Genomic DNA, 10,537 nt, shown 5'->3' with positions numbered 1-10,537 from the left:
TATTTATAGATTGAATAATCTTTTTTTTTTTTTTTAATGGGGGGGGGGGGGGGGGTTAAACAGTAAGAAGATGTGAATAAGAACTGTAGGGATTTCTTACCTCATAAGGATCACTATTTATGTTTTGGTTGGCTATCGATAATGATTAATAATTATCAATGATAGTTATTGATTATGTTATATACATTTAATCTGATCTGTATCAGATACCTCAGCGCACCACCTGTCTTAACAGGAAATTATAGTCAATTCAGTTCTATCAGTCTCATAAGATATACTAAACAGTTAATCAGGAATGTGAATTAATAGTTAAATTAATTACAATTACCAGAATTAACAGTAAAGCTTGAAGGATTTTGGAGTTCTTAACACAGAAGAGGTCGACATTACATTCACCTTTGTGCACATTAATAAAACAGTAATTATGATTCCAAAAGTTATATTTATTAACAATGAAAACAAATAAAACACAGATTCTAACTACCTATATACAGCTGGGTGTGTGTAGATGTGCGTGTGTGTGTGTGTGTGTGTGTGTGTGTGTGTGTGTGTGTGTGTGTGTGTGTGTGTGTGTGTGTGTGTGTGTGTGTGTGTGTGATGTGTGATGGAACTACAAAACAAGATGGCGAGTCAGAAGAAACGACATTCAAATGGAGGTTATCAGAGAGCAGGAGGTCTGTCCTGGGTCTCGGCCATGTGCTGGAGAACAATGGAACATGGAAGCTAGTCTTTAGCGTCTGCTTCCTGTGTGTCTCTGCTAAAGGACCATTTCTGGAATTAGTTTATGTGAATGCACTTGTTTTGTAAAATGTCAGGAGTCGTCAGATGGTGTTCAGTTACTGTGTGATGTTGTCTTTGATGTGATATGTGTAGGATTGTGAGTTAACTAGTTAGTAAAGCAGATTAGCATGCAGACCCTGTGTCTGTGGCAGAGCTAACGTTGGTTTACAAGTTGATAACTGCTCCGAATATCATTATCAATAGAACTCAATCACTGTAATAGAATCAACACATCTTCATAAAGTTAAACAGTTCTATCATAGCATCAGGTTTAACTAATCCCAGATAAAGCCCAGTTGTTGTTCCCACTTCCTTGAAGGAGTTTGGTTGTTGTCCTGGCTGGAGGGAAGCTGGTGTCTTCTCCTGTAGTTAGCACCTCCTGCTAACTGTGGTTGCTGGTTCTGCAGGCTGAGGAGAAGAAGATGAAGTTGATGTTTCAGGAGTCCTTCTTTGCAGCTCCTGGTTGTTCCTTTTGTCCAGACTGAGGAGCTGGTCGCTCAGATCTGTGATGGTTTTCCTGCTGGTTGACGAAAACACAAAGAAGTTCTGTGAGGAGTCGTTTCCCTGGTCCGTCCTGGAGAAACCGGTTGGTTTTCCTTGGTTGATGGGAGATCAGACTCTGGGTGCTGGTCTCCGGGTCCTGGGAAGGTCTGACCCTCGTGGTCGGGTCAGCAGAGGAGTTGAGGAGTGAAGGCCCTGGTTGCAGGCCTCTGGTGTTAGCTGTATGCTAACGCTGGGTGAGTTGAGCTGCTGGGAAGCAGCTCTTCCCACAGTGTTCACAGGAGAAAGCTCGCTGCCAGATTCTCTTGCAAGACTGCTTTTGCAGGCTTTTCTTGAAAGTATGTGGATTCGAAGGTGTCGAATCCTGAGAGCTTTAACCAATCAGTGACTGGCTGATTGCATGGGGGAAGCGTCTTTTCAGCAGAAAACGGGGGAGGAATGCTGTGGCAAACGACCCCCCCCCCACTGGGTGTGATGGTCAATCACATTCCTGGGTCAGAATTCATATGTCATGACTGTGTATCATGACATATAAAAATTGTCTTTCCTTAGAAATGAACAAACTTTCTGTGGTCTTGTGAGATTCCAACAGAACTAAAGAGGATGAAAGGTTTTCAGGTTGACAGCTTGCACGGTTTGGAGTGCTGTCCACACTCAAACTGGTTGTAGCTGGATTAAATGGATCGTTCCCATCCTCATGTCACCGCCGTGTCACTCCGGGAAAGCGTCTGTGGAAAGGGAATCTAAAGTGGTCCAGCATTGAGCTGCGGAGCGCTGAGACAGTGACAAGCTAAGCCAAAGTCAATGACTTTTTGAGCTGGAGAGGCTCAGTATGTGGGAGTTCATGATGCTCCCGTCACAGCTCCTCTCAACTCTGAAGTGCCTCCGAGCCGCGAGGAGTTCCACGGGAACCTGATTTACAGCCGGAACAAAGTCAACCCCCAAAATCCTCTGGGCCAGACCACCACACACCTCCAATCAACAGTTGAAGGATTTCATTTTTCATTGTGCTCACAGTTTCAGAATTTTGTCCGGTGTTCACCTGCTGACACACCAACTCTGATCTCTGATTTGTCAAAACATTACAGTGAAGACAAACTGGCTTAAGTTTCCAGATCTGCTTTGGGCCCCGTTTGCACGACAACAAATACGAGTGTATCCACACTTTTGGGGGTCCATTTACACGGAACCAGATGCACTGCATACGCAAAGTTTTTATCCCGGCTCCCAAGGTGGAAAGATTCTTTCACAGTCACTAATCCCTCCTGCAGAGACTGATGGAGGCTATGTAGCCTGTTACTGCACATCTCTCCCTCTCCCTCCTGCTCATCCAGTTGTAAACAAACATGGCGGCCCCACAGTGGTATAATTCTTCTGCGTTTTATCATCCATATCAGTAGTTTTATTGTTGAGACTCACCCCTAATAGCATCCAATGCATCATCAGTCCATGCGGATGTTGGGTTCTCTCCATTTTCTTCACATTTATAGTGTATTGTTCTCTAGACTAGTGATGACGCTAAAGGCAACTCGGCATGGCAGCTGCCAGCTCCTTAAAGTCGCATGAGGCTTTCAGCTGGCATGCCCGAGTCAATTCAATTCAATTCAATTCGACTTTATTTATATAGCACCAAATACAACACACTCATCCACAGGTGCTTTTAACAGAGAAAAACCCAATGGATCCAAATGAGCAAGCAGATTTATTTGCGATTGTGGGAAGGAAAAACTCCCTGTAACAGGAAGCAACCTTTGCAGAAACCAGACTCCGAGGTGACAGCTTTCTGCTGACTGGTTGGGGTGAAAGGATAGAGGAGAGTAGAGGAGAGGCTAGATAGAGAGATAGATTAGAGGAGGTATATAGGTACATATATGTACCTATATGCGCATATAGGTACATATATGTGCATATAGGTACATATATGTGCATAAAATATAGGAAAACGGCCAATTTTATATATGTCACATATATTCAAAACCTGCATCAAAACCTATATTAAAACATATATGTTTATATAGGTTCTTTACATGTGGGCATCAACACGGTTCACATTTCACTCGAAAACTCCGGTAAAACTTAGTTTTACGACTCCTTACGCACACAATATTATCCTTAACATGTTACAACCCAGATAATATGCTTTACATTTGTGAATCTTAAGTATTTACCAACCTGTGATAAAGAAAAGAGAGAGCACATGCGTTGATCGCCGTTTACTTCCTGACATGCGCCGTCTAATGGACAGTATAGGAATTACACTTGACTCAAAAGAGCTTGTATTTGAACCAAATGATTCTAAACAAATAAAATAAAAATATGTTTTACGGGTGGGGTGTTTATTTCCATTCTTTCTATAATATAACTATATTAAAGCCTCTACACATTTGGTGGGTATAACGGTGAATGTGTATAAGCTGTAATGTGAATCTGGAAGTGACTTGAAATTGTAAAAAAGGCTTGAATGACAAAATAAAGAAAACGACAAACCATTTTGTTATACATTTCCTTCTTTTCCACTATCTTCATACAAGAAAGAATTGTCCTTATAAATGTTTCTGGAAAACATGTAGACACCATAGCTTTCCATCTCCTCTCACTTAATTGCCATCGTTAAATTACATAACATGCCAATTACATGTGACACCAATTTCACGTGTTCGCACATACATAAGTTCTTCTTGCATAATTGTTTTTTAGTTAGTTCTTAGTTATTGCCTTGATATGACAGTTGCCAAAGTGAGATATGAAGTATCTTCTTCCTCGATGTTGATCATTGGCTGAACAGGCCAAGCCTCTTGGCTGTGGAGGAGGAAGGAGGGACCCTGACTCCATCTATTCGGCCTTGAAAGCTCTTTGAGAGTTTTGCCCCTCGTGATGTCATCCTTGGCGTTTGGTTTGACCAGTCTCTGTCCCTCGACAGCCATTCGAGACGTCTGGTCAAAAACTGTTTTTTCCATTTGAGAAACATCGCCAAGCTAAGGCCAATTTTATCCAACTCTGATCTTGAAGTGGTAATTCACGCTTTTATCTCGTCTCGTTTAGATTATTGTAACTCCCTTTTTACTTGTTTTAACAAATCTGCTTGGAACCGACTCCAAATGGTCCAAAATGCTGCAAAATGCCTTTTAACAGGATGTAGCAGAGGGTCTCACATTACTCCTATTTTATATTCTCTGCACTGGCTCCCCATCAAATTTCGAATTGAATTCAAGATTTTAGTTCTGACTTTTAGAGCGTTACAAGGTCAGGCTCCTAAATATGTGTCTGACTTGTTGTGCCCCTGGTACTCCCCCGGTCGCTCCTTTAGGTTCTCAGGCCAGAACCTCCTCACTGTTCTGCGGACCCTCTTCAAAGGCCAAGTCTCCTCTGGTTTTAAAGCTGTTTCTCCTAGATTGTGGAACGACCTTCCTTTGTCGCTGCGTGTAGCTGACTCTGTTGATTCTTTTAAGAAGCAGCTGAAAACACGGCTGTTCAGACAAGCTTTTAGTTGACACGGCTGTGATTTGTTTAATCTTTATTCCGTCCTTACTATTTTATTGTGTCCGTACTATTTTACTGTGTCCGTACTATTTTATTGTGTCCATACTATTTTATTGTTGTCCGTACTATTTTATTGTTTTTATGCCTCTGTGAAGCACCTTGTGATTTTATCTGTGAAAGGTGCTATATAAATAAAGTTTATTCTTCTTCTTCTTCATCAGCTGGGGGTCTCGCTGAGTCCAAATACCTCCAAAAATGTGGATCTGTTAGGTCCTGGATTTTGGCTATCCGTGTATGGACCAAAACTTTGAAACGGCATGACTCTGACTGCAGCCAACTCAAAACTGTTGTAGAGTCAGACCACAGAGTGATACTGTTTAACTCCAGAGTAAGCTCTGACTTCAGGAGTTTTGCAAGTTGGGCTCCGGTTACAGCTGCACAAAGTTCCAGCCAAGGGATTGACATCTGGCGTTTGGGTGCCACTCGGGAGCGAGCCAAGAGGAAAGAGAGATGGACTTGACCTTGGTCATCTAATGTTCGAATGTATGCAAAAGATCCATAGACCTGCTCTGATGCATCACAGAAGATGTGTATCTGTTGGTTGCTGTTTGAGAGAGTAACATCAGCTGGGGTGCAGCACCAAGGCAGAACAACTTGAGGGAGGGTACAGAACTCACTCTCCCACTCCTCCCGCTACCTCTTCAAATCAGAAGGAAGCAGTGAGTCATCCCAGTCTTGCTTTTTCCCAGAAAGGACTAAGCAGCACTTTAGGATGGGTGCTAAAGGGCAGGCTTTATCAAAGAGGGTGATATTGTGACACTAAGACCTTGTAGATGTTTCACATAGTCAGGATGCCAAAATCAAAGGGCCGATGTTTGTACCCGAGAGTGTAATCATGGATGTGCCAGCTGAGCCCAAGTGTGTTCTCAGATGAGACCATCTTATCCTGAGCAAGCCATAGCTCACTGCTATTTGACTGAGCCTCTTTGGGTAGATGGCTGATGATGTTTGGCTCAATACTTGACCACTGAAAAAGGTAAAATCCTCCTGAAGCCAGCAGTGATCTTAACTTGTCTACTAGCGCTTTGGCTTCCATTGAAGTACCGTATTTTCCGCCCTATAAGGCACCTGAATACCTCAAATTTTCTCAAAAGCTGCCAGTGCGCCTTATAACCCAGTGCGCCTTATATATGGAAGAATTGCTCTACTTGAGACTGCTATTTGACAGCTGAACAACCAGAAGCTTTTATTTTGACAACACTAACTTCTCAACTGGATCTTCAGAGCGGACGACACTCCACACAACACATTCATCACTCATGGTTGCACACCAACATTCTAACAAACCAAAATAAACTAGATGGAATAATGACTCCCTAAACTGGGGAACAAAAACACATAAACACAATCAACACAACACCAAGTCCAACAAAAACCCACAATAACCTCCAACAATACAAAACATGAATTCATCCTGAGCTCCTCAGTGCAGCCGATAGAAACTCCCATAATTCATTGCAGCTGTTTGTGGTGTTTTAAATGCAATTATTGGGGGTTATATTTGGTTTGTGGTGTCGGTAATAATTGTGTTGTGTTGTGTTTTTGTTGCTTAGTTCATGTAGTTTAGTTTATTACCGGTAGTTGTAAGTTGTCAACCAGCAGTGAAGAAGGTTTTGTGTGTAGTGTCCTCCTGGCATAGGCTGCAGGTAGGACTATCAAAATAAAGTGTGTGCACCTCTCTGGGTGTTAGAATCAGTGGAAAATGTAACCTAATGGCTTTGAGCTATAAAGGTTGTGACCACTGGTCTATTCCATGTGCCTTATAATGCGGTGCGCCTTATATATAAACAAAGTTGTAAATTATGTCAATTGATGTAGGTACTCCGGTGCGCCTTATAGTGCCTTATAGTGCGGACAATGCGGTAGGCACACTTTGCAGACAGTTGTCCACATAGAAGCAATGCTCAACAGGGAATCTAACATCTTCACCTTTGGCACTGTGATCCATTACATGGCGTTGCAGAGCATATGTCGCACAACAGGGGCTGCATGTAGTGCCAAAGGGAAGGACCTGTCACTTGTATATATCAGGAGGCTTGTCTCGAACCAGGTCCCACCACACAAATCAGAGCAAGGATCGATCCTCTGGAAGGAGGTGAATTTGTGAAACATGCCTTTGATGTCCCCACTGATGGCAATGGAGTGTTCGCGGAAATGAAGTCGCACCCCCAGTAAGGAAGCACCAAATGTAGGTCCCGGCAGCAAGTAATTGTTCAGGTTGAGCCCTTGATACTGATAAAAACAGTTAAAGACTATTCGATTCTTGTTGTTATGACTCACCATGTGATGGGGATGAACCACAACTCACTTTGCTGTTCAGGTGTTTCTTGATGGTTTTTTGCCACAGCTTGGATTAACTTCCTAATCTCGGCACAGGAGGCTGTGACACGTTCTGGGTCTTTCCTGAGGTGTCTCAGTGCTACGCAGGTTAGGCATGACTGACTCTTGGAAGGCTTGGAAAATGGGTGTGTTCTTCTTCTGCAGGAGAGAGGTTGCATAACGAAAGATCCCGTTGACCTCCACGTGTGTTGTTTTGGTTTTAAGCAGGTTTATTGCCTCTTTGTCTTCTCTGGAGCGTGTTACAGTTTTTTCACTCCTGTATGGCAGGATGTCAGCTTGCCAGAGCTTTTTCACATGTCTCCATAACTCAGCATCTTGAGGAGCACCCAATGTGAACAGACACTGTCTGGGTTGCAGACATCTTTCTATTGTTTTCATAGGCCCCTGTAGAGTCCAGCCCAATTTGGTTCGAACTGCAGACGGTCCATCCACCAACCCAAATCAAGAAGGGTTATGAGCTGAGAATGATCTGTGCCTATGAGCACCAAAGACTGCACATTGTTGAATGAGTGCAGAGGAAGGCCTGAAAGGTGTCTGTATTGTTTCTTCAGGCTCTCAAATGTGTAGGAATGCTATGGCAATCTTTGATGTTCTGCAGTGAAAGCGCCTGTAATGGTAAAGCATTTCTGGCTGTTGAAGGCTGGCGAAACTTGAAACGAGACACATGAACCATTGAGTGTCTGACTGTCTTTTCTGATGGTTCTCAAGTCATGGGTCTCGGGGGGTCCTTGTAAGCCTAGTTTTCATGCAGCAACTGTCAGCAACATTGGATGTCCAGAACCATCATTGCGGAGAGCATATGTTTCTAGGCTCCTATCTTTATGATGCAAAGTCACCTGTATCACTTTCAGCAGGACCTTGCTGTAGGTTGGTGGTCTTTCTAGGTACAGTATGTCTGCAGTGGTACTGACCAGACAGCTTTCCTCTCATCTCTTGTGTTCACTTCATGGAGCGCCTGGAGATGTTTCTCTTGGGTGAGTCCAAGGGAATATATATATATATATATATATATACACACACACACACACACACACACACATATATATATATACACACACACACACACACACACACACATATATATATATATATATATTAGGATACAAAATTTTTTACTGTAATCCGTTACAGTACATAACAAATGTGTAATCTCGTTACAGGTATATTGGATAAAAACTGGGATTACTGAGCAGGATTATAATAGCTGCATATTCTAGTTTATTCCTTCTTATTCTGTGTCACATGTGCCGTCCGCTGGCATTGCGACACTTCCCGAGCTGTCAGGCTGGCTCACTGAAGTGTTGCCATGGATACTGCAGCCAGCTGCTCTCATCACTATGTTTTAAAGTGGGAGGAGTTTCTTCTCTGTACTTCTCTGTACAATGCAAATTATGCCTCCCAGCAGTGAAAGTGCTATGAATGTCCAGGAACTTGACGTCTCACCTGAAGAAACATCTGGTAGGATAAAACCCGCTCACTTTCACTGATCCACTCCTGGACTCTGTCAACTAGTTTTATTAGCTCATAACCTGTCAGTAACCTGCCAATACCAGTACTGGTGCTGATGGTAGGAAGACATTCTCAATATGTTTAGAGAATCTCATGTTTTAGGTATTAATTGGGGCAACACACGCCATTTTTTTTCTCGAGTTTGCTCGTTGACTGAGTAGTGGGTTGTTCAGTTATTATCAATCAGTGATTCATGCTGCCAGATACAGCCTCTCATCAGATTTAGTCTGGGGAAAAAACAACATTAAAACCAACAAGGACACGGGATGAGAGAGAGAGAGATTTTTGGAAAAGATAGACACATTTTCTTGAATAGAAATTAAAAGCTTTATTTATATTGTGGTTTTGATTCTATAAAGAAAAAAAAAATCACACCTGATTGTTTACTGAGTTTTGATAGTTCAAAACATGTGCAGTGCAATTTGTGTACAAGATGTGTCAATACACTGAGCAGACAACACAGTCTATTCTTTCTTGTCTTTAGTTTTTATGTTTGCTGGTAAAGTAATCCAAAAGTAACTAAAAGTCCTCGGTCGATTGGACAACAAAACAGAATAGATTAATGGCGTTTTGCTGCCAGTAGGTGGCACACTAAAACCACAGCAACTCAACTCTAGAAAATCCACACATCAGCATACTCAGTAGAGTAAACAATAACCATTAGTAATGAAACAAACGTGTCCAACTTCAATTCCCTCTGTCCAAGCCTTTCTAACAACCGGCTTTGGCAGTGGAAAGACAAAGAACTGGTGCCAAGTCTGGCCCTGGCTCCAAACTGGCCCCTTGTTCTTTCTGGTGGACAAGCCCCTTGTGTCTGCTGCTGCATTGTAAATGCACTCCGTTTTTTTTACGGATTAGATGTTGTCACGTAAAACGTTGTCGTGTAAACGGGGCCTTAGTTTGTAGAAAATGTATCCTTGTGTTTATATTTGACATGGGCTGAATTATCAATATTTATCCTCACCATGGTCCCATATTATACTAAATCGACTTTTCTGTGCTTTAAACGTCATACAATTGCTATTTGGGGTTCATATACATCCCCAAAGTGTTTTTTTCATTGATTCCCTCAAGCTTGAGTTCACAGAGATCTTTAGCCCCGTTTCCACCGTACAAAAAGTACCGGCCTAGACCGGTCTAAACCGCTCCGGTTCGCGTGTCACGACAGGAATGCGGTCTAAACCGCTCCAGACCGCTCCAAAGGCGACCGCTTTTCCGCTCCCCTTCCGTTGGGGTGCCAGGACCATGGAACGGGTCTGAGGTTGAGCTTCTGTCTGCTGATTGGTCAGTGATTTACGACACGCCCTCAATATGTTAATGTGCTGGCTGGATCCTCTGCTGTCAGTGTGGTCAGCTGTGCACTGGTTGTTTTTATTTTCATTTTCTTTTCTTTGCTGCTCAACTTTAGTGTTTGTTGTGAAAGAGCGGACTTGAGGCAGGGGGAGACCGGGGGGAGGGACTTTGCATCGCGTTGGAGCTTTCTGTTAGCAGCATAGCGCTCGCCGTGGCGTGGATGCGCGTCCGGGACACCGGAGTCTGGAGCTTTCGTCTCCGGCGCTGACCGCGCTCCGGCAGCTCCGCTATCCAGAGGCGGTCAGTGTTCTGTTCAGCCGCGGTCAGTGGCGCTTTATCGTGGGGACAGACCGCGGAAGCGATGAAAAGGAGCTCGGAGCTCGGAGCTCGGCGCCTCCGTGTTCCTGCGCTGAGCTGCCGGACCGCGATCAGCGCCGGAGTGGAGAACCTCCTGCGTTGGAGCAGAAAGCTCAGACTCCCGTGTCTGTGCCTCAGCCAACCGGGGGGAACGCTCCGGCCACTTGCCCCACACCCGAGCGCTTGAGCAAGGGCAAGTCGCCCCAAGTCGCTGGCA

The sequence above is a fragment of the Blennius ocellaris genome, assembly GCF_963422515.1.
Source record: "Blennius ocellaris genome assembly, chromosome: 14".
NCBI lineage: Eukaryota > Metazoa > Chordata > Actinopteri > Blenniiformes > Blenniidae > Blennius > Blennius ocellaris.
The sequence above is the reverse complement of the archived record's forward strand: the minus strand, read 5'-3'. Positions refer to the sequence as shown.